The sequence below is a fragment of the Scyliorhinus canicula genome, chromosome 15, assembly GCF_902713615.1.
Source record: "Scyliorhinus canicula chromosome 15, sScyCan1.1, whole genome shotgun sequence".
NCBI lineage: Eukaryota > Metazoa > Chordata > Chondrichthyes > Carcharhiniformes > Scyliorhinidae > Scyliorhinus > Scyliorhinus canicula.
This window is the reverse complement of record NC_052160.1, coordinates 98,992,622-99,016,795: the sequence shown is the minus strand read 5'-3', so window position 1 is coordinate 99,016,795 and position 24,174 is coordinate 98,992,622. Positions and strand designations below refer to the sequence as shown.

The window sequence follows — 24,174 nt, the reverse complement described above, 5'->3', positions numbered from 1 at the left end:
TACTGTAATGATCAGTCAACAGGGGAGCTACTCAGACTTTATGAACTGAGGTACGAAATCCACACTTTCCTCATCGAGAAATTGTCCTCTCTGGCTGATTTGTTTCCTGATGAAACTTGGATGCTAACTAAGTCTTACCTTGCAGACATCTTTTCAATTCTAAATGAACTGAACCTCGAATTGCAAGGGAAGGATGATGATTGCTTTCGGCACTGTGAAGCAATTACAGCTTTCCAAAACTCATTGAAAGTTTGGCAATTGTGAATGCAAAGCCAAATATACTACATGTTCCCCACACTGCCACAACACATCGAAGAACAGCATTAATAAGGAAACTGTAAATGGACTGGCAAGCCTGATTCCAAATGAAGCTGACTGATCTTCTGCACCTCAGCTGTGAAAGCACATTAAAAACATGGCCAAGTCAATGAAACTGCCAGCATTCTGGAATAGCTTCTCCGAACAGTACGCAGAGCTGAGTAAAACAAGCATTTTGTTGCTTTTGTCCTTCACAACAACCTACATGCGCGAGGTTGTATTTTCCATCCTCACAAAGATTAAGACGACACTAAGGAACCGGTTGAATCTTGAACCGGATATGTGCATAGCCCTCTCCTCCTGTGAACCTAATTGGAGTGAGATTGTGAGGAAGCATGCTCACCTCTCGCATTAATAGTCAGAGAAAATTGTGGTCGCGAATGTCGGCCAGCGTGGGTCCTGAAGGTTGGCTGGTGTCGGTCGCAAAGGTTGGTCGGCATGGATCCTGAAGGTTGGCTGGTTGGTAAAAATGGGTCCCCAGAAAAAAGTATGAAAAACAATGCAATAGGGTGTTCTATGGTATGAAGCCAAAGTGGGAGGAGGAGCTGGGGGAGGGTGGGGGTAATGGATTGTGGTGTGAGGTGCTGCAGAAGGTGAATGCCTAGAACTCGTGAGCGAAGCTGGGGCTGATACAGCTGAGACTTGTACATAGCCGCACCTCACAAAATCAAGGATGAGCCGGCTGTTCGAGGGGATGGAAGATGTCTGTGAGTGATGTGGGAGGGGCCCCGCAAACCATGTTAATGCCCAGAATGCTCCATTGCCTGACGCCAAAATCAGGAATGGTGATCGGGAGGAGAATAGCACCAGGCGTTGTAATCACGGCAGGCATCAGGTTGACACTGGGTCGCGATAGTGGAGGTTGGCCGGGAGGTGGGCTGTGGGGTCGGGGTGGACGGGCACATGATCCAATACAACCGGCACCATCTTTTCTGATTTGATTTATTGTCACATGTAGCGAAGTACATTGAACAGTATTTTTCTGCGGCAGAGGCAACGTATACAGTATGTACATAGTAGACAAAAAGAATAATCAACAGAGTATCAACAATAATCTGGCACAATCGGTGCATGTGTGGGGGTTGTAAGTGTACACGCAACTGCAGCTTGTCAGCCCTGTGCGTGTCCATCTTGGACCTGCCGATTCCCCCACTATTTTACGAGTGTTCCGCAGGTGTTTCACAGTGCCGGTGCTAGCCCGTCACTGGTAATGGAATTGGTGCGGGTGTGGCGCCGATTTTTCCATCGTGGAACTCCACGGATCCTCTGTTGGCGTCAGCACTTAAGACGTTTGGTCCTGCATGAAACTGGAAAGGTTTTGGAGGACGAGATTCAGCACAATCTCAGGGGTTTTGGATATGGATGTGGAGCCCAGTCCCCTAGAAGCCATATTCGGGGTTTCAGACGGGAGCAGGGACAGATGTTTTAACCTTTGCTTCGCTGATCGCTCGTAGGCGGGTCCTGTTGGGGTGGATGTCAAGTCTCTCCACCCTGTGTCTCAGTGTGGCAGGGGTACCTGCTGGAGTTTTTGACCCTGAAGAAGGTGACGTTTGAGCTGAGAGGAATGAAGGAGGGGCTCTACAATTCTTGGGGTTTATTCATCATGCACTCTTGGGAGTTGGTTCCAGTTGACAGTTGAGGGGGAAGAGGGAAATCTGGTGGGGGGGTTTTGGGTATGGGAGATTGTCTCTTTTTCTATATCGCTGGGAGTTGTTTTTGTTTCTCTTTTGTATGGTGAAAATGATGAAAATATGGCAAATAAAAATATTTAACAAAAGTTTAGTTGCACGTTATTGCAGCTGTAAAAGTTATATATTCATGAGCACTTGCTAGTTTGTGGGTTGGTACATTTTGTTTTGAAAAGGCCTGCCCTGGGAAGATAGGAATTTCCCCTGTCCTGGTCAGCAATCACAAAGACTTTGTGAATAAATGCACCCGTGAACATATCACTCAGTCTCACAACCCAAGATCACTCCTGGTTTATTCCACACTGTCCTGACAAAGAACTGACCAAATAACAGAGAGGCCAAGGTTGCCATTGTTGAGTAAAATCTGGCTATCCCTGTGAGTGGAGAAAGTGCGTGTATGTGGAGATGCCAGGTGAAGATTGGTGTCAGCAAACCCCACCTCACCTGTCATCGTATCACAAGAAAGCCAGCCATTAAGGCAAACTACTGGAAGACTTTCAATGCTCGTGCAACCATAGATCAGCAATGATGCGTTAACACCTTTTGGAGAGAAGAAAATAGAAACGGGAACTACCCCAAAAATAATTGGCTCGAAGAGATAGACAAAGCTGTAAGGAAATGTAGTTTCTGCTGTGTGTACATGAAAGCCACCTAGCGAGAGGAAATTCTGGAGTGAATTTGGCGATGAGGCCAGAACCAGAGTAGATAAGAGAAGGTAGAGAACATCTAATCAATAGTGACCATAACATAATGGTTTAAGATAATAATTGAGAAGGACCCAAGCATGGAAAAGAGCAGAATAACAGACCAAGAGAAAAGCTAATTTTTCAGGGATTGAAAATAGAATTTGGGAAAATTAAATGGACAGTATAAGCAAACAATGATATAGGACAGCAAGAGGAAACATTTAAATATGGTGTTCAGTAGAGCCCAAGAAAAATATGTTATGCCAAAAATCAAGAACGAGCGAAACGTCAATGGCACTCCAGCCATGAATAAAGACGGAAGTGAAAATTTGAGGGCAAGTACACGGAACGCTTGAAACTAAATTATCAAGAATATAAAACAAAGTAGTAAAATATTCTGCAAGCACATAAAAAGGAAAGTCAAGACAAGAATGGGGTCATTCAGGAAAGGTCAGGGTAACATCACAGGCAGGTGAAATGGAAAGAATATTAAATAATTATTTTGCTTCAATATTAACCAGAGAGGTGAATCAAGAGTACACGAGATTGAAAGATTAAATTAGAAGTGAGAGAATCGTGTTTAAGACATAAAGAGGAGACTAATCAAAAAAGTGGATAAAACTCATGGTTTCTAAGAAAAGCACTGTGCATTTTAAAAGAATCTAGGCAAGATTTAACACCGGTACTATCACCCATACTGAATAATTCATTAGAAAAAATATGTAGTTCAAGAAGACTGGTCCACCAGCTAATGTGACACCAATATTCAAGAAGGGAGGTAGAGTATGTCCAATGATCTATAGACTTAACAACTAACTTATCATCTGTAATATGAAAAATAATGAAACTTCAACTGGAGGAGAAAATAGAAATAACACCTTGAAAGCAAAAACATTACAATAAATAAATCCACATGGACTCCAAAGTCTTGCTTGATCAATTGAGTACCAACTATTTTTTTCCCAATTAAGGGGCAATTTAGCATGGCCAATCCACCAAGCCTGCACATCTTTTGGGTTGTGGGGGTGAGACCCATGCAAATGCGGGGAGAATGTGTAAACTCCACATGGACAGTGACCCGGGGCCGTGATCAAACAAGGGTCCTCAGCGCTGTGAAGCAGCAGTGCCAACCCACAGCACCACCGTGCCGCCCTATGCTTGATCAACTTAATTTAATTATTTGATGAGGTTAACCGAACGAATAGACAAGGGTAATGCAGCAACATATCTAGATTCCCGAAAGGCCTTCAATGAGGTGCTACATAACAGGTTAATGCATAAAGTCAGATCATGTGATGTCAGGGAACAAGTAGCAGAATGAATAACTGGCTGTTTGACGACAGAAAGCACAGGGTAAGGGTAAAGGGTGGCTACTCAGAACGGCAGAAAGATCAGTGCTGGGCCACTGTTGTTCTAAATTTGTGGATAACACCTAATTGGGAGGGATAGTCAACACGGAGGAGGAATGCAACAAATGACAAGAACACATTAATAAACTTGAGGAATGGGTATATAATTGGCAAAATAATTTCAACATAGTTAATGGTACATTCTGATACGAAAAATAAGGAAGTCACGTATTACTCAGAAAATTAGGGACATGGGACTAAAAATACACAAATCATTAAAAGTAGCAATGCCAGTTAACAAGACCATGAGAAATGCATGAATATCTGAGATTCATTTCTGGAAGGTTAGAATTGAGAAACAAGGAAGTAATGTTAAAACTTAGCTCGATCACAATTGGGAGTATTGTGAACAGTTCTGGCCCTCATATTATAAAAATGATATGGAGGCATTGATGAAGATGAAAATAAATCTACAATAATACTAGAAGCGAGAGGTTTGTTAGGAATTTGGGAAATTAACGTGGTCAACAGTAAACCTGAGGTGAAATTAAAATACCAGACAAGTAGCAAGACTAGCAGACGTCTGGAGACAGCAGTACGGTAGCATTGTGGATAGCACAATGGCTTCACAGCTCCAGGGTCCCAGGTTCGATTCCGGCTTTGGTCACTGTCTGTGCGGAGTCTGCACATCCTCCCCGTGTGTGCGTGGGTTTCCTCCGGGTGCTCCGTTTTCCTCCCACAGTCCAAAGATGTGCAGGTTAGGTGGGTTGGCCATGATAAATTGCCCTTAGTGTCCAAAATTACCCTTAGTGTTGGATGGGGTTACTGGGTTATTGGGATAGGGGGAGGTGTTGACCTTGGGTAGTGTGCTCTTTCCAAGAGCCGGTGCAGACTCGATGGGCCGAATGGCCTTCTTCTGCACTGTAAATTCTATGATAAGACATTGAGATGCAAATTACCATATCAGGAACATTGCTTGCAAGAGATCAGTGGGGTTATACAAATGATAGCAAGGAATTTGAGAGATGTAGATAGCCAAATCGACAGGGTATCAGAGATTGATCCATACAACTGTGAGCACACTTATCGGGGAAGGAAACTAGTTCTCCATCCAACCGACAGGCCAGCTCCATCAATGACTCCAGCTCCAGAAACCTGTTCCAGCTAACATTTAGAGCCACAACAGATTTCAGATATTGTCTTCTAAAAGACGCAGCTTTATGCCTGCGCATAACCAGAAAGCGAGGTTTTCCTAGATTTGGTCACCAAAGTGGTACTGTATTGTGTGGTAAGTATCAGCTGGATTTAACCTACTCAGTTACAAAAAATCAATGTTGCTTGGGAAAAGGGGTGGCTTAGTGAGTTCAGGTATCATGGATACATTTTGGGAACAAGAGGTAACTTCAGAAAAAATTATGTGTTTCGTTATTAATATACTTAATGGCATACATTAGTCTAGTGCAGTGTTTTTTTTATTTTCTTTTACCTTAATAAATATTTATTATTAATTGTTACATAACGACTGGACTAGTTCCTCAGTGGATTGTACAGATTATTCCAAACAGAAATACACCACTGAGAACCAGCATTTCAAGTTATCCTTCGGGGTTTTGAAACACTCTTGCAAGTATCAGCATGGTTTGGGTTCTTAACAGGTTACAACCATTAAGCTGGATGAGGGGAACAATTCCAATTACAACAGAGTTCAAAATTAGATGCCGCAACTATAAAGTGGTCACTAATAAATGCAATAAGGAATTCAATAGAAACTTTACTCGCAAAGTGGCATTTACATATATAGTTTCAGGGAAGTGAGATAAGCATGAGATAGAAAGATATGGAGATGGAAGTTGAAGAAGGAGGTTTGAGGAGGCTCACATCCAGCATAAACTGACCAGACAGACCAGCTGGGTGAAAAGGTCACTTTCTTTCCTACAATTTCAATGTAATTCAAGGCACGATTACATATATCCAGCTTCATTTGATTTTACTGAAATTTAAACTAAATTTCAATAAAAGCTTCCTGTCTGTTCATGTTTGGACAAGAATGGTTTTCGATACTACCTCTGACTCACACAGGCCACGTTTCCTCATCTGCCCAAGTTTTACCAAACATGCAGCTTTATATTTTTTACAGGGAGGTTTCAACTTCAGTGCATCAGCAGGTGGCCATTTAAATATGAATACATGTGCAAAACTCAACTAAGGATAATTACTTACCTTTTAATCAAAATTGATTTAAAATTGAGCAATGCGAGGATAAACCAGTGACCATACCCTCTGACCAACAAGCTGATCTTTCCCCCCGAAAAGTTGTTTTCAATAATGTTTCCCATCTGCAAATTTCCAAAATGAACAGAATGGCTCCCTCCCTCATTACTTTCTTGTAGAAAGAACTTAAAATGTTCAAACCAACAAATAATTGTGCAGCACCAACTTTCAGAATGTTAATAATATATTATTTGTGTAATTTGAAAGGCATGTATAAATACATTTTCAGACTATCTGCTTGTGACATAGGGAGAAGAGTCTCGGCCTCAATTAACACTCTCACTCGGGCTGCTGTCAGATGGTGATTTATAGTTCAAAGCTGCATCAATGGGGAAACCATCGAGCACGAATAAGGGGTAATGTCTGGGGGAATGGGTTCAAATCCCACACAGTGGTGGAATTTAAATTCAATTCTCAAAAAATTTGGAATCAAATGCACGTCTCAATAATGGTGACTACGAAACCATTGTCGACGTCATGAAAACCAATCTGGTTCCTTTAGGGGAGGAAATCTGCCACCCCTTTCTGGGCTGGCCACATGACTCCAGACCTACAGCAATCAAGCCACTCAGTTGAAAAGGAATAAAAATGGGAAGCACAAGTAGATAGCACTGTGGCTTCACAGTGCTAGGGTCCCAGGTTCGATTCCCCGCTGGGTCACTGTCTGTGCAGAGTCTGCACGTTCTCCCCGTGTCTGCGTGGGTTTCCTCCGGGTGAACCGGTTTCCTCCCACAGACCAAAGATGTGCAGGTTAGAGGGATTGGCCATGCTAAATTGCCCTTAGTGACCAAAAAAGTTTAGGAGGGGTTATTGGGTTACGGGGATAGGGTGGAAGTGAGGGCTTAAGAAGGCCTCCTTCTGCACTGTATGTTCTATGGAGAGACTACCCAGCTTCAACCTAGGCACGATACAAGGGAAAAATAAGTCCTGTCAACCCTACAATGTTCTCCTTACTAACATCTGGGGCTTGCACCAAAATTGGGGTAGCTGTCTCACAGACTAGTCAAGCACAACATCCTCCTGGAATCATAATTTACAATGTCTCAGACACCCGATCACCCAAATACCCACCAGATAGGGTGGCACAGTGGTATACAGTTGGGAAGGAGTTGGTCTGGGAGTTCTCAACATTAACTCCATGAGGTCTCATGGAATCAGGTCAAACATGGAATGGTAATCTCCTTTTGATTACCACTTAATTGCACCCCACGTCCTCCCCCGATGAATCCATGTTGAACACCATTCAGAGGAAGCTCCAAGGGTGGCAAGTTGACAGAATGTACTCAAGGTGGGGGACTGGAATGTCCATCACCAAGTGTGACTCGGTAGCACCACCACAGACCGAGCTGGCAGAGTCTAGGACATCGATGGTAGACTGGGCCTGTGGCACGTGGTGAGGGAACGAACAAAAGGAAAAAGCCTACTTGACTCCATTCTCACCAATCTACCTGTCGCAGATGTATCCATCCATGACAGTATTGGAATGAATGACCACTGCAGTCCTTGTGGAGATGAGATCCCACCTTCACACAGAGGATACCCTCCATCATGTTGTCTGAAACGAGGACCGTGCAAATGGGATAGATTTCAAACAGATCTAGCAACTAAAAACTGGACATCCATGATGCGCTGTGGGCCATCAGCAGCAGCAGTACTGTACTCAGCTACAAACTGTAACATCATGGCCTGGCATATCCCCCACCCGTTAGGTGAGGTGTCAACTTGGCGAAGCTACAACACAGGACTACTTGCATGCCAAAAAAATGTTCGGTGTCATCCAAATCTTGAAAATGCATGATAAACAATGAATGCCCATTAGTTGTAGAGTCCTTCCATCCTTCCCCTCAACTTGAACTTCACTTTCTCGAACGTTAAAAACTCCAGTATGTCTCCCGGCCATGCCGAGGCGCAGGACGGAGAAGCTGACCTCCACCCAACAGGATCTGCCTTCAGGCAATCAATGAGGCAAAGACCAAGACATCTGCCTCCACACGCACCTCCAACCCCGGCTGATCCGACAGCCCGAATATGGCTTCTCAGGGGTCCAGTTCGGGCCTCACGTGCACCACCTTTGAGATTACCCTGAAGACCTCCCTCCAATACTCCTCCAGTTTTGGACAGGACCAACATATATGAATGTGATTTGCGCGCCCCCCCCCCCCACCCCCCCACCCCCCCCCCCCCCCCAATCATTCACAAATATCCTCTATCCCCTCAAGGAGTCGGCACATCCTCGTCCTCATGAGGTGCGCTCTCAATCACCTTCAACTGTATCAGCCCCAACCTCGCGCACCAAGTTTTTTTTTATTACTTTAACTTAGTTACAAAGCCAGGGCTCAGCGTGTGGACAGAGGCGAACCCCTAATCCAGCTCCTTGCCTGCTCCAAAAACCAATTCAAATTGAATCCAATTCATGGTCCCCATAAAGGAGACATACTAGATCTGAGTCAAAAGGCTCAATCTACACTAAGAACAGATACTACACTTGATCTTAGCCAAAAGGCCGAGAAGCTCGCGCACCAAGTTGAGGCATTCACCCTCCGGTGCACCACACACCACAACCCCTCCTCCATACCCTCCCCCAACTCTTCCTCCCACTTTGCCTTAATCCCCCCCAACGATACCTTGTCCTCCCCCAAAATCACCCCATAAATTGCCGACACCAACCCCTTCTCCATTCCCCCTGTCGTCAGTACCTCTTCCAACAATGTGGGAGCCGATGCCACCAGAAAGCTCTGTACCTCCTTCCTGCAGAAATCTCGAACCTGCATATATCTAAACATCACCAGCTGCCGCAACTCATATTTCTCCCCCAGCTCCTCGCAAACTGCCGCCCCAGAAACAGATCCTTTAATACCCTAACTCTCCTCTCATCCCACCTCTGAAAACTCCCATCCCACTTCCCTGGCTCAAACTTATGGTTCCCCGCGAATCGGCATTTCCCTTGATCTCACCCACAACTAAAAATGCTGGCGCAACTGCCTCCAGATCTTCAATGTCGCCACCACTACTGAACTCCCTGAATATCTGCCCGGGGCCATTGGGAGCGACGCTGTTGTCAACACCCTCAACCCCGACCCCCTACACACTCTCCTCCATTCTCACCCATTGGGAGTCCCCCTCTCTGACCCAGCTTCTCACCTTTTCAGCATTTCTCCGCCCAGTAATAATATAAATTTGGGAGACCCAACCCCCCTGACTGCCATCCTTTTGCAACAGCGCCTTCCTAATCGTAGCCACCTCCCCCCAACTAAACAAGGTAATCATCCTCTCCACTTCGTTAAAAAACACTTTTGGCAAAGAGATCAGCAGGCACTGAAAAATAAACAAAAACCGTGGCAACACATTCATCTTAATTGCATGCACACGGCACGCCCATCACAAGGAAAGACCATCCCACCTTGCCAAATCCGCTTTTACCCTCCCCACCAAACTAGTAATATTATACCTACAGAGCACCCCCAACCCGTGCCACTTGCACCTCCAGATATCTAAAGTGGGGTCGTCGCCCTACAGAATGGCAGCCCCCCCCCCACCCCCGGTCGCAGTATTATACCAAGCTTATTCAGCTTTCTTAATGAAGAGTACAACTTTTTTGTTTTGAAAGAGTGGAAAGCTTCAGTGGAAGAACTACATTCAGGATCTGGCACTTAACTGTCTGGCATTGAATGTTTAATCAGTTACATCACAAACAAAAATGACCAGCTGTCTTGACATTGAATTTGGTAGTATTGAAACATTATTGTACTCAACAAATACTCACACAGTCAACTCTGAGCAACTGGAATTATGATGGTACAAAGCCAACATTGAAAAATAATTTAGAATTAAATACTTGGAAAGCAAAACCAGGGCAACAAGTGAGTAGAGGCAGACTGACCATCCGGCTCCATTATAGCTTGGTATGGCAACTGCTCGGACCAAGATCGCAAGAAACTGCAGTGTGGTAAACTCAGTCCAACGCATCACACAAGTTTGTCACCCTGCCATTGATTCTGTCTACACCTCCCGCTGCCTCAGAAAGGCAGACAGCATTGTGAGACACCCCTCAGTAGCCAAGCTTTGCCCTTTTCCATATCCTCCCATCAGGCAGAAGATCCAAAAGTCTTAAGACCCATACATCCAGACTTAGGAACAGCTTCTTCCACACAGCTACTCGACTTCTCAACGACTCTCCCTCAGACTGATCTGTTCCCTGTAAGACACTATTCACGACGCCCTATGCTGCTCTTGCTCATGTCTTATTTGCTTTGTTCCGTGCTATAACCAATTACTTATTTGTTGATGTATTGTGTACTTTTTCGCATTCACTTTTTTTTGTCTACAGTGTATGTTTCCTTGGCTGCAGAAAAGCATTTTCACTGTACTTCGGTATATGTGACAATAAAATCAAATCAATCATTGTGTGGTGCAGTGTGGGGGAAAAGGAATAGATAGAACCAAGGAATGTAAAAAAAAAAATCAGCATTTCTTTTACCCACAATTCATCATATTTAAATGGAAAATATGCTAGAACAGTATGCCAAAAATTGAGCAAATTATAGTAATTGTGACAAAGTACAATATAAAATGTCAATGGAAATTCATTTAGAGAACCAAAAGCTACAAAACTGAGTATATGAAAACATAGATAACTGGAATATCACTCTCAAAGTTGTGATTACTTTATAAGTTGCTGAAATTTTGATGCTTGATTGTGATTCAAACTTTTGAATGTTATAGCCTTGCAATATATTTAGCATTCATTCTCCACATACATTATAGAAAAGATTGCAGTGCCTAAGCAAAACATTCTATGCCTTTTCAGTAAAGCTGTTCGTCCTGCCAAGATTACCTATTTATTTTCTTGTTTAAAAAGTCCTGTTGCTGGCAAGCAGCCAAAAATAAAACTCAGTGGCTGCTAAGAGTAATAAAAACCAACAGTGCTAATGTGATACAAACTTGTAGAGAAAAGCTTGACAGTGACAAGCCAGAATTCTATATGTATTTGAAATGAAATTAAAATCGCTTATTGTCACGAGTAGGCTTCAATGAAGTTACTGTGAAAAGCCCCTAGTCGCCACATTCCGGCGCCTGTTCGGGGAGGCTGGTACGGGAATTGAACCGTGCTGCTGGCCTGCCTTGGTCTGCTTTAAAAGCCAGCGATTTAGCCTAGTGTGCTAAACCAGCCCGTTCCCTATTTCCACACAGACACTGGAAGACACTTTTTCACAGCATTATTTCCAAGTGACAGGTAATAAAAGGAATGTACCTGGCATATTCTTCTCTATGCGGTTGACACCTTTGCCTTTCCTGCAAATATGTAAGTTTACCTGCAAATTTGGTCAGAGAGCAAGCTCTAAAATCTGTCCAGACTGAAAAGACAAAAATACAGCACTTATCTTGATTAGAGAATTCCCCTATGCTGATGATACAACTAGGCTCGTCATTCAGACAGAATCTCAGATTCAGAAGACTCATGAATTGTCTCTCCCATTCTTTTAACTGTTCTCCATTATAAGCATCAAGAAAACTGTGGTTACGGGGCAGGGTGTTATATCTCTGTCCTTGATCACTCCAAATAACACCCTGCTGGAAGTGTAAACAAGTTCAGCAACCTTGGGGTCCACAGTGACAATCCGTCACTTCATACATGTATTGGGAAAGCAGCTACCATCGTTGGCCCACTCATAAAACATGCAGTATCAAGCTGACTCTAACGGCCAAGTTGCTGGATTAGAGGTCTGTGTTCTCAGCATCTTGTTTAAATGCTGGTGAAACATGAACGATTTGCAGCTATCAAAAAAGAAAGCTCAATAAACCTTCAGCCTTGCTATCTGTGGTGCATTCTGGGCATTTCGTGAAAGACAGAATGTGGCAGCCCTCTCAATGACAAATCTTCCAAGTCTGTTGATAACCATAAAGCAGAGGCAACATCATTGGATTGGGTATGTCCACAAAATGAAGACAGAGTTATATATCCAAGGGTATTTTATATGACGAAGTAGCCAGAATCAGAGCGGCACGATGCCCAAAGCTCCACTTCAAGGATGTTTGCAAGCATGACATGAAGACCCCAAATATTGAGTCACTAGCCAATAGCAAAGGAGAATGGCATCAACGATGGGTCATGTGTGTTACCATGACAATGAGTGGCTAAACTCACGACACCGGAATACTTGTGGTAGAACCTGCCATCGGTGCTCCACATAAAGCTACACTATTCCCAACAGTTTTGATCTGTCACATGTCCATCATCCAATGTAGATGGAAGGATGCAGATGATACTTACTCACTTAGACAATGATAAGCATATTTCTCCATTTACTTATTTCCTCCCTGTATTTTGCTCCCCATCTTTCCCCACACGCGAGGGCAAACAACCAGCTCCCAGGCCCATGGCAAACTCATTCTGTAAATAGCCACTTCGAAGTGCTTCCCCAAGGGTTGGGGTTGCAGGCACCGGCAATGGCACCACTACCGTTCTCCCCAGGGAAGTATTTGGGTAATCCAGTAGTGGTAGCCACGCTGAAAATCTGGGGGCAATTTTGACAGCACTTCAAGTTGAGGGCAGGGTTGAGGGTGATGCCAATATGAGAGAATCATGGGTTTGAGCCAGGGAGGATAGACGCACGGTTTTGACGATGGGAGGAGAAAGGAGTAAAAAGAGATGAAGGATCTGTTTCTGGAGTGGCAATTTGCAAGTTTGGAGTAGCTGAGTTTGACATATGGGCTTCAGCGGGAGGGCGGCCTCAGGTATATGCTGGAGCAGAATTTTGCAAGAAAGGTTTGCCCGAGCTTCCCGGTGGCACCATCCTCCTCGGTGTTCAAGAAGGTGCTATCAGTGGGGGGGGGGGGGGGGGGGGGCTGGAGAGTGCCGCCATTTCAGCGATTTACAGCAGGATTATTGAGGACAAGGAGTTCATGAAAGGGATTATGGTCAAGTGGGAGGAAGAGTTGGGGATGGAACTGGAAGGACTGTGGTGCAAAGTGCTGCAAAGGGCCAATGCCTCGATTGTGTGAGCAAGGCTGGAGTTGATTCAGCTAAAAGTGGTGCATAAGGAGCACTTAATAAAGTCTAGGATGAGCCGGCTGTTGTGAGGGGTCGGGGACAGTTATGAACGGTGTGGGAGTGGCCCAGCCAATCATGTCCATATGTTCTGGTCCTGCCCGAAATTGGAGAAATATTAGGGGTCATTTTTCAGCACCATGTTGGAGGTTCTGCATGTGGATTTGGAGCCAGGGCCCACATTCAGGGTATCCGACCTTCCTGAGCTGCTGATGCGAGAAGGGGCATATGTTTTAGCCTTCGCCTCGTTGATTGCTAGCAGGCAATTTCTGTCGGGGTGGAGGTCAGCTTCTCCCCCGTGCCTCTGGGGAATTTAATGGAGCTCCTGTATTTGGAGAAGGTGAAATTTGCTCTGAGGTGCAGATGAGGGGTTCCACAAGAGATAGGGCTTGTTTATTTTACATTTTGGGGACCTCATTGCTGTCAAGGGGAAGGGGAGGGGGGTGTTGTAAAAAATGTGAAAATGCTGAAAATTTGAATAAAAGTATCTTTCAAAAGAAAAGTGCTTCCCCACTGAAGTCAGTTTCCTGCCTCTTGGCAGTCTGTTCAAGATTGAAACTTGATTGTGTTGAAAAGTTGCAAGTGCAAACATGTGCTTCCACAGCTTCCCAGCACAAACATATTGTTCTATATTGACTGCTCCACACTTAGTTTAGCAGATCTTTGCGTAACCTTGCAATAATTTGAGCAAAATATACTCAGCCTTGCAGCTCACTGGACTTTAAATTTACTTAAGTTTTCTGAGCTTTTTATTTTAATTTTAAATATTTTATCGGTTGATTGACATTTTAGTTTAACTCCAGCCTAGCTGCTCAGACAATGTAAAAGCTTGATGCCCAGTTTGACCTAATGTTTAGCTTCAAACCCGATATGCAGCCCAATACAGTATGAAGGCTGCCTTGATCCAAATTGCCTTTGGACCTAGTGTGACTACAACTCTCCTTCACACTTGTATCACCTGCAACTTTTATTTCTCTCTGCTCCCGGCCATTCGATCAGGTGCAATCCTACACAAAGAAATTCAATCCCCTCTTTGTACACTAACATCTACTTAACCAATACCATGCCCTCCTCAATCTCCACTGGTTCTCAGCCCATGTCAATTAATTACAAATCCTACCTCTTTACACCTACCTCCCTCTCTGGCCTTTCTACACCATGCTTCTACAAGATCTTCCATTCTTCATAGAATTTACAGTGCAGAAGGAGGCCATTCAACCCATCGAGTCTGCACGAGCCCTTGGAAAGAGCCCCCTACTTAAGCCTAAGCCTCCGCCCTATCCATTAACCTAGTAACTCCACCTAACCTTTTGGACACTAGCCGGCAATTTAGCATGGTCAATCCACCAAACCTGCACATCTTTGGACTGTGGGAGTAAACCAGAACACCCTGAGGAAACCCACGCAGACAAGGGAAGCAAGTGCAAACTCCACAGTCACCCAAGGCTGGAATTGAACCTGGGTTCCTGGAGCTATGAGGCAACAATACTAACCACTGTACCATCTTGATGCCCTTGACTTCGGTCATGCCCCTCACCATGCCCTTGCACTCTTGACATCAACTTCCCAAACTTTTCTAGATCTCTGAACTCCAGAAGTCTTATAATCTTCACTCACCTCTGTCAGTCTGATTTCAATCGCCACTTGTAAAACACTATGAACAAAAACTTTATCTCTGCATTATTAATTTATTTTGCTTAATTTTTAATTTATTAGGAAGTGTTTGTGGACAGCATTAACGCAGGTCATACAGGGCTAAGATTAACAGCTTTACGGTTTCATACTAAGATCATATCTCTTCATTCAAACTTTGTCACGCTTGCTAATCGTCCAGCATTTACACCTATTCAAAAAATGCTCCCAGACATTTCTTTACATTAAAGCCAATATACAAATACAATGTACAAGTGGCCAACTGTCACAATACAGCCTTTGATAATCAGAAGGAATTTTTAAAATTTGTATCTTTTTTAATCCACCTCTCAATGAAATCTGTCACATACAAAAGTTTTTTCAGCAATTTTGTGGAGTACTGTAATTAGGATAATGTAATTGGTCGGTGCTAATCTGCACATATTGGTCTCTGGTGAACCGAAGAAAATATCAAGCATAAAACGGGACAGATAAACATGGCTGGTTTGGACTTGCTAAATACATGAAGGGAGCACTTTTTTGTCAATTTAAACATAAACTTAGTTTTGTATATTTTCCTAAAGCTGGAGGAAACCAGATACTCAGCTAATGGTGTTTTTAATCATTCTCCTCCCCATTCAACAGATTCTAATATAATTGTTCTGAAATAACTTTTGATATTTTGTTTTTGCAGCTAATGTATTTGTACTTGCACCCCTGGCCAAAATCCCCAGTTTCAAATCAAAGGTTAAATATAACAAGTACCTTGCCCAGTCTCACTAATTAAGTGGCAACTTGCCTTAGAAAAATGACACACTTAAATTCTATCAACACTTCTTCAACTGCAACTCCCAAACCCAGGACCATTACCATCTTGGACAAGAGTGGCAAACACGTGGAAACATCACCACCTGGAAGTTCCCCTCCAAGTTACTCACCATCCTGACTTAGAGATATATAATTTGCTTCACCATCACTAGGTTAAAATCCTGGAACTCCCTCCCTAACAGTACTGCACCAACACCAAATGGACTGCATCAGTTCAAGAATGCACCTCACCACCACCTTTTCAACAGCAATTAGGATTGGGCAATACATGCTGGCCTAGCCAGCAACGACATCTCAAAAATAAATGAAAAACCACTTACTCTTAAAACAAACAGTTGCATTTGTAAATATGATTTGCAATCCACCTCATTTAGTGATTAATAATTCCCACGTGTGAAGATCAATGCATAATTAGTAGCCAGACACACATTAAAATGTGCTGTCAGAACCACAGAATGAAATGTGATTTTACTCATAGCATATAAAGTTACCTTTAATTAGTTCAGATCTTTAATAATCTCTGCAGAAAAGTGTAGATTTTACAACTTTAATTACTGCAAATAAAGTTTTACTCTGCAGACAGAGACTCATTCATTGATTTTTTTTTACATTTTCGAATTCTGGCTTCTAACAGCAGGACAAGAAACTTGCAGCCAAATCTCAGCAAGATACCAAAACATTGAAGCAGAGGGATGGAAAAATAAACTTGAAAAGTCTATGTTGGGAGTGAAATAGGTCCAACTTGCAATATTTTATAATCAGATTCAAAAGGTGGACCAACATCATAAAAAGAACAATTCGTTTAGTCCCAATAAACAACCACCTCAAAGAGATGACCAGTAAACGAATGTGTATTTTGAATGTTAGAGATGGGGACCTCAGTCTCATCACCATCAGATCACTCTGGGTGATGATATAATGCAACCTCCTCGATTCCACTGGTTACTTAGGTGGGATTAAAGGCCAGGAGGAGTGTGAAAAATACACATTCAGGCTCACCACCCCCAAGTCTGATGCAAGGAAACGGTTAACGTTTGGAGACCACCCCCTCCCTCGCTCTGAAATGAAGGTGCAGGCTGCACCATCCAAACACTGCATGGGCAACAACGTCTAGGTGCATCGCAGGCAACCTCCTCCCTCTCTCCCCCGGTACACTTGCAAGACTGACTCAGTCTGATTATGGCTGCCAGGCCCCAGTTTGCGGCAGAGGAAGCCGAAGGAGGGAGGGGGCGAGCGAGCGAGAGACATCTTGGACGGCTTCATCCATCCGCGCAGGAGCACGGGGCGGGACTGGCTGACTAAAAGCCTGCGCTAGGCCAGGAGCAGCCCGCTCTCCGCAATCGGGAGGGTGAGAAGATGGGGGAGGTGAGAGAGGGAGAGAAGGCCGCCGCTCTCCCCGCCCTTGGCCGCGCTGCTATCGCTGTCGTCCCCGCCGCACGTCCCCCTGCCTCTGACTCCGGCGCCTCTCCGGGCCGGCAGCTGCTGCAACGCCGACTGGGAAAAATCTTTCACTAACCTTTTTTTCCAACAATTCCTCCGTGCGACCGCCATGCACCAGGGCTGTGGCGGGAATCTCCGCCCCCGAACAGGCATCGGCGAATGTCAAGCGCGCCACGCCAGTGCCGCGGTGCCTGAGGATTCAGCGTCCGGGGTGCGCGCCCCTCCCCCCCCCCCAATATCACACACGCGCGTGAAGGGACCGTTGCCCGCGGCGCTGCGAGGCCACATTCAGAGTCCCGGGCCGCCCCCTCGCCCCGAAACAGTATTTCGCAAATGCCGCGAGTACTGCACGGACGCTGGCGACTGGATGTATTCAGGGTTGCGGGCACCGGAATCGCCACGAAGCCATAGAGGCTGGAAATTTCCCCGCCCCTGAATGTGTATAAATGAATCAACACCATGACCGTGAGGACTTTTTTTTGATTTATAATCAGAGTCCGGGGTAGAGTCTCTTCTCCCTGACGAAGCATTAAACATTTGAATGAAATGCGCGAATGGGTAGGGACAATGTGTGTTTGTAGAGTGGTGATGTGCAGTAAAATATTGTAAAAGACAACAGGGCTCAGTGAAATGGTTAGCATTGGTGGTTGAGGAGAGTGCAACCTCTTTGGGCTGCACCTTATTGTCAAAAACTAAAGGGCACAAGAGGCAATGTGGGAATTGGCTGGAATTTCATTGATAATTAATTTAAAGGTTCATGTTTACTTATATTCACTCCAAAAGACAACAGGGACTGTACATTTCACTAGCATCTTTCACAACTCAGCTCCTCTTATGTGTATTTTACAGCCAATGTAGACCTTGCAAAGTTGTAGTCACCATCTTAGGAAAGTTAGTGTAGGAATGATCTTCATTCGGATGAATTTAAATATTAAAGTACATCAGTCTTGGCTTCTATTTATAGATCAGCAGTTTACGCTTTCAGCAGACGTTTGATGCTTTGTTAACCGACTTTATGAAGACGTGTTGGATTGTTCTTGCTGTTACAGGGATATGCATACCGTCAAAATAAATGACATTGATTACTCTTCAAATACTGCTTTCTACTGATGAAGGGGCAAGCAAAAACTGCATAGGAAGCCAACCATACCCTTCACAGGAGTGAAAAGATGTTAAAGAAAAAAATAAAAGCAAAATGCTGCGGTTTCTGGAAATCTGAAAGACGTGGCATTGTATTACATAGTTTTTCACAGTAAGAAGTCTTACAACACCAGGTTAAAATCCAACAGGTTTGTTTAAAATCACTAGCTTTCAGAGCACTGCTCCTTCTTGATGCGACCATCAATTCACTCAAAGACACAAGTAGAAGCAAACCAAGGTTTTAATCAGCTTAGAACAGTGCCTGCCTGCGACTGGTGCAATACTGTGAACCTCCTACAGGTCAACTGCTCTTTATACTTCCTTTCAAGGGGCGGGACCATGGGCGGAGCCCGTACATGCCCCAATCTATCCCCCTGTGGGTCAAGCCACACAATGGCCCATAGGTGGACCCAACAAGGTCAACATAACATAGCTGTAACACAATGGCAGGGCGTGATACTAATACACTGGTGAATTACTAGTACTATACATTCACCACATTTCTAAGACTTCTTACTGTGCTCACCCCAGTCCAATGCCGCCATCTCCACATCATAGTTTTTCACACCGGTCTGCTTGTCGGTCACGTGTGGTATTTTTTTTCGGGAGTCCAAGCGTGGTGGCTGCGGACTGAGAACATCACCTCCACAGTCGAGTGGGGGTGTGGGGGGGGGGGGGGGGGGAGCCGATCTGTGGACAGGGGGGGCTGGGGGCACTGGTGGGGTGTGGTCCAGAGGTGGCGAGCCTTACCAAAGGGGGTCACTACTTGGCAAGCCGGGTCCGCGCGCAGCCAGCACCATGTTGCACGGCAATTCTCCAGCCTTATCCCCAGGTAGAGCCGGGTGCTCTACACTGCGTGCCTGCTAGCCCTCCCATCAAATGGAGGATCGGTGGCCATTTTACATAATTTTCTCGGTCGCAAAACCCCACAATTTCCAGGCCAGCGTCAGCACTCAAGTCATAGAATCGCTGAATCCAGCCCCTTGTATATAGTTGTTGATATTTGTTGATAAAATTTATTTTTCTGTTTGTGGGGTAGATGGGGGATTTTTATGATGGGGTCTGTACTATGAGGAATGATTTATCCCTGAGGTGGGCAATGTTGTTGTCTTTTCCTTTGTTCTGGGACTCACCTCTTTCACGTAGAGACATATGCCAAACACTGCTCAGGACACAGCACAAGCCAAGTACCCCAAGAAAAGACAATACAAAGTATGCACTAGGATGAAAAGATGGATTGAAAGCTCAGCAGAGCCGGAGCTTGCGGAAATGTAGCCACTCCAACGCTCACATCACCTGACCCTCTTTATTTGGTGGTCTATGTTTGTCTGAGCTATATTCTGTAGTAAGAAGGGCCCCGGAATAATTGATATTATTTGATATTAAGTATCTTCCAACAAGGTTCAATTTAAAGGGGGGACTCATTGAGTAGGGAGCTCAAAGAACATAAGAACTAGGAGCAGGAGAAGGCCATATGGCCCCTCGAGCCTGCTCCGCCATTCAATGAGATCATGGCTGATCTTTTGTGGACTCAGATCCACTTTCTGGCCTGAACACCATAACCCTTAATCCCTTTATTCTTCAAAAAACTCTATCTTTATCTTAAAAACATTTAATGAAGGAGCCTCAACTGCTTCACTGGGCAAGGAATTCCATAGATTCACAACACTTTGGGTGAAGAAGTTCCTCCTAAACTCAGTCCTAAATGTACTTCGCCTTATTTTGAGGCTATGCCCCCGAGTTCTGCTTTCACCCGCCAGTGGAAACAACCTGCCCGCATCTATCCTATCTATTGCCTTCATAATTTTATATGTTTCTATAAGATTCCCCCTCATCCTTCTAAATTCCAACGAGTACAGTCCCAGTCTACTCAACCTCTCCTCATAATCCAACCCCTTCAGCTATGGGATTAACCTAGTGAATCTCCTCTGCACACCCTCCAGCACCAGTATGTCCTTTCTCAGGTAAGAAGCTGTGGTGTGCTCCTCCTGCGCGATGTAGGAAGTCAGGAACATTTTCAGTGCCCAGGGTCTGCATGTGTGCAGGAAATGTCTCCAGCTGCAGCACCTGGAAGCCCAGGTTTTGGGGCTCGACGGGCAGCTGGGGACATTGTGGAGTATCCACAAGCAGGAAGGGAATGGGTGATCGGGCAGAGTCAGAGGACTAGGCATACAGTGGAGTCTCCTGTGGCCATTCCCTGCAGAGCAGATGTACGGCTTTGGATACTTTTTTTGGGGGGGGGGGGGTGATCTCTCAGGGGAAAGCAGCAACAGCTAAATCCTTTGCACTACAGTTGGCTCCGTGGCACAGGAGAGGGTTACAAAATTTGGAAACGCAGTAGTTATTGAGGATTTAATTGTAAGGGGAATAGATAGGCATTTCTGTGGCTAAAAACAAGTCTTCAGGATGGGATATTGCCTCCATAGTGCTAGGGTCAAGGATATCTCAAAGCGGCTACAGCAAATTCTGAAGGAGGAGAGTGAATAGCTAGTGGTGGTAGTACACATTGGTTCAAACGACACAGGTAAAAAGAATGGATGAGGTCCTAAAAACAGAATATAGGGCGTTGAGAAGTAAGTTAAAGGGCAGCACGGTGGCCTAGTGGTTAGCACAACCGCCTCACGGCGCTGAGGTCCCAGGTTCGATCCCGGCTCTGGGTCACTGTCTGTGTGGAGTTTGCACATTCTCCCCGTGTCTGCGTGGGTTTCGCCCCCACAACCCAAAAATGTGCAGAGTAGGTGGATTGGCCATGCTAAATTGCCCCTTAATTGGAAAAAATAATTGGGTAATCTAAATTTATTTAAAAAAAGAGAAGTAAGTTAAAAATTAGGACCTCAAAAGGTAGTGATCTCAGGATTACTACCAATACCACGTGCTAGTCAGAGCAGAAGTAGCAAGGTATATCAAATTAATAAGTGGCTGAAGAGATGGTGTAAAGGGGAGGGATTCACATTCCTGGAACATTGGGACCGGTTCTGGGTGAATTGGGACCAGTAAAAACTGGATGATTTGCATCTGGACAGGACCGGAACTTATGTCGAGGGATGGTATTTGCGAGAGTGGTTGGTGAGGATTCAAACTAAAATAGGAGGGGGATGGTAATTTATGCAAGGAGTAAGAGGAGAGCAAACAAGGACTAGAACAAAAGACATAAAGGGGAATAATAAAAGTGATAGGCAGAGAAATTAAGGGCCAGAATCAAAGAGGGCCAACTGTGAAGAATAATGGGAACGGGACAAGGGATGTTAAAAAGAAAAGCCTTCAGGCTTTGTGTCTTAATGCGTGGAGTATTCGTACTAAAGTGGATGAATTAATCACGCAAATAGATGTAAATGGGTATGATATAGTTGAGAGTATGGACACATAGCTGCAGGGTGACCAGAGATGAGAACTGAACATCCAGGCTATTCATTATTTAGGAAAGACAGACAAAAAAAGGGTTGCACTGCTGATTAAAGAGGAAATTACCACAATAGTTAGCTCCAACAATGTGAAATCTGTATGGGTAGGACTGACAAACACCAAGGGGCAAAAAATGTTAGTGGGGGTTGTATATAGATCCCCAAACTGTAGTGGAGATATTGGGAATGGTATTAAACAGAAAATTAGAGACGCATATGGTGAAGGAACATCTGCAACTATGGGTGACTTTAATCTGCATATAGATTGGGCAAATCAAATTAGTAGCAATACTGTCGAGGAGGAGTTCCTGAAAGTGTACAGGATGGTTTTCTGGCCTAAGACGTTAAGGAACGACCGAGAGAACAGGCCATCCTGGGTTTGGTAATTATAGAATCATAGAATTTATAGTGCAGAAGGAGGCCATTCGGCCCATCAAATCTAAACCGGCCCCTGAAAGAGCACCTTCACCCTTTCCCATAACCCAGCAACCCTACCTACCTTTGGACACTATGGGACAATTTAGCATGATCAATCCACCTAATCTGCTCATCTTTGGACAGTGAAATGAAAATGAAATTATTGTCACAAGTAGGCTTCAAATGAAGTTAATGTGAAAAGCCCCTAGTCACCACATTCCAGTGCCTGAACGGGGAGGCTGGTACGTGAATTGAATCATACTGCTGGCCTGCCTGGTTCTGCTTTAAAAGCCAGCGATTTAGCCCAGTGTGCTAAACCAGCCCCTTGGGAGGAAACCGGAGCACCCGGAGGAAACCCACGCAGACACGGGGAGAACGTGCAGACTCCGCGCTGACAGTGACCCAAGCCGGAATTGAACCAGGGTCCCTGGCGCTGTGAAGCAACAGTGCTAACCACTGTACTATCATGCCACCCTTATAGGAAAGGGATAATTGACAATCTAGTTTTGCAAGGCCCCATGAGGATGAGTGACCATAATATGATAGGATTCTTCATCAAGATGGAGAGTAATGTAGTTGATTCTGAGACTAGGGTTCAGAATCTAAATTATAATAATAATCATCTTTATTAGTGTCACGAGTAGGCTTACATTAACACTGCAATGAAGTTACTGTGAAAATCCCCCAGTTGCCACACTGAGGGAGAATTCAGAATGTTCAATTCACCTAACAAGCACGTCTTTCAGGACTTGTCGGAGGAAACAACAATGTCATGAGGCACGAGTTGGCAATGATAGATTGGGAAACGCTACTTAAAGGGATGACAGTGCATAGGCAAGAGCAAACATTCAAAGCACGCATGGGTGAACTGCAACAGATGTTCATTCCTGTCTAGCCCAAAGATAAAATGAGAAAGGTAGCCAAACCATGCCTGACAAAGGAAATTAGAGGTAGTATTAGATCCAAGGAAGAGGCATATAAATTGGCCAGAAAAAAACAGCAGACCTGAGTATTGGGTACACTTTACAATTCAGCAAAGGAGGACAAAGGGACTGATTAAGAAGGGGAAAATAGAGGATGGAACTAAGATTCCACGGAACATAAAAGCTGACTGTAAAAGCGTCTCTAGGCACATGAAGAGAAAAAGATTGGTGAAGACAAATGTAGGTCCCTTACAGTCAGAAACAGGGGGCTGGATTCTCCGATTCTGGGGCTATGTCCTCATGCTGGCATGGGAACGGTGGCGCTTTACGCCAGAAAACTGGCGCAAAATGGCCGATTCCCCGTTTTGCTGGGAGCTAGCAGAGCAGCAGTGTAGAACACCCGGCTGTAGCTGCCGATACACCTCAGAGAATTGTTGGTTCTGTGGCCGCGCATGCGCATGGTGACGGCCTGCAGCGGCTGCGCCGTGCAACATGGCAGCGACTGCTTGCGGACTCGGCCCACAAAATAGTACCCCCCATTCGGCCAGCTTGCACGCCCCGGACCACCCCCCACAGTGCTCCCAGCCCTGAATAATGTCCCCCCCCTCCGCCCGCAGTTTACCAATCCCCCAATTGTGGCAACTGAGACAGCATCCGCCACGCCGAGTTCCCGACAGATGAGACCACACGCGATCCACGCCGCCGGTAACTCGACTGGTCGGTGGTGGAGCATTGGGGGGCGGACCTCAAACAATGTCCTGAGCCCATTGATGCATGGTGTACCCACAGAGTACTCTGCTTTGGAGGGGGCGGAGCATCGTGAAAGCAGCGCCGACCCCGATTTGGTCGGGAATTCGGATTCTCCGGCCGTTTGCCGAACGTGATTTTGGCGCGGCGACCGGACAATCCAGCCCAGGGAATTTATAATGGGGAACAAAGAAATGGTTGACCAAGTAAATACATAGTTTGGTTCTGTCTTCACAAAGCAGGACACAAATATGTTCGGAAACGCAGGGTTAGTGAGGTGGAGGAC

General features: G+C 45.0%; 1 protein-coding gene and 1 non-coding gene across 2 annotated transcripts in view; both read right to left on the bottom strand.

Annotated features, from left to right (window-relative positions):
• Positions 1-17,471, bottom strand: part of LOC119978410 (zinc finger protein 76-like) — an 83,421-nt gene extending 65,950 nt beyond the window's left edge. Inside the window, exon 1 of the mRNA XM_038820038.1 lies at positions 17,337-17,471. The gene's annotated coding sequence lies outside the window, so the exon portion shown is untranslated. The remainder of the gene's footprint in view (positions 1-17,336) is intronic.
• On the bottom strand, positions 8,638-8,827 carry LOC119979205. Its single transcript, XR_005463684.1, has one exon. It is a non-coding gene; the product is annotated as a U2 spliceosomal RNA (small nuclear RNA).
• Positions 17,472-24,174: the final 6,703 nt, after the last annotated feature.